The 768-nt window shown below is 30.2% G+C and overlaps 1 pseudogene; it reads right to left on the reverse strand.

Annotated features, from left to right (window-relative positions):
- Positions 1-248: 248 nt before the first annotated feature.
- LOC138804011 (U6 spliceosomal RNA) lies at positions 249-345 on the reverse strand (annotated as a pseudogene).
- Between the last annotated feature and the right edge of the window lie 423 nt (positions 346-768).

Consider the following 768-nt stretch of genomic DNA (forward strand, 5'->3'; position numbering starts at 1 on the left):
AGAAGAAGTTTAAGATTTCTTTTTTTCCTAGGTCCTTATATTATTTTATTTCTTTGGGATAAAATTACAATGTTATCTAATTTCAAGTTTTGTAAAGGTTATGCTATGTAAAGGCCTTTCTATGGTGAAGAATTCATACACTGATGTCAATCTAACCTTTAATTCTATAAATTACATGTATTGTTACACTTGTTTTTTTGTAATTAACTTTTTAATAACTGTTTTTCATTTCTTGCATCAGAAGAATGAAAAATATGGAATACTTCACAAATTTTCATATCATCTTTGTGCATGTGCCATGTTAATCTCTGTATTGTAATTTGGGTAGACCTGCTTCTGAAGCATGTAGTACCCTCTAAATTTAAGTACTTAATGATGCAATCTTTATACAGGCATCTATCCATGGTTCCCTATTTGTAACAAGGAACCCTTATTGTTCCTAAAAATGCTATTGATCTTATTTCTCTAAAATTCTGTGTATAGTGGAAAAAACATATCGTTTGGTCGATTACTCACATTTACAATTTTTTGTCAATGTCTATTTTGTCATTTTCATTTTAAATTTAATCATACTTTGAAACCTTTTCAGCTAAGTCCAAAGGTGATGGCTTTTCAAGTACTTATTTATCAACTCAGTTAGCTTTGTAGAGCTAATTGATTCAAAGTAAGACTTGCTTAAGAGCTACTTCTAAACTTCTGCAGCTTAAAATTTCCCAAATGAGGTCTTGCTGGGACAAATGTCTACCTAAACCTTTACCCTTCTTCCAT

The sequence above is a fragment of the Dipodomys merriami genome, unplaced genomic scaffold (genome assembly GCF_024711535.1).
Source record: "Dipodomys merriami isolate MVZ:Mamm:240054 unplaced genomic scaffold, mDipMer1.0.p SCAF_350, whole genome shotgun sequence".
Lineage (NCBI taxonomy): Eukaryota > Metazoa > Chordata > Mammalia > Rodentia > Heteromyidae > Dipodomys > Dipodomys merriami.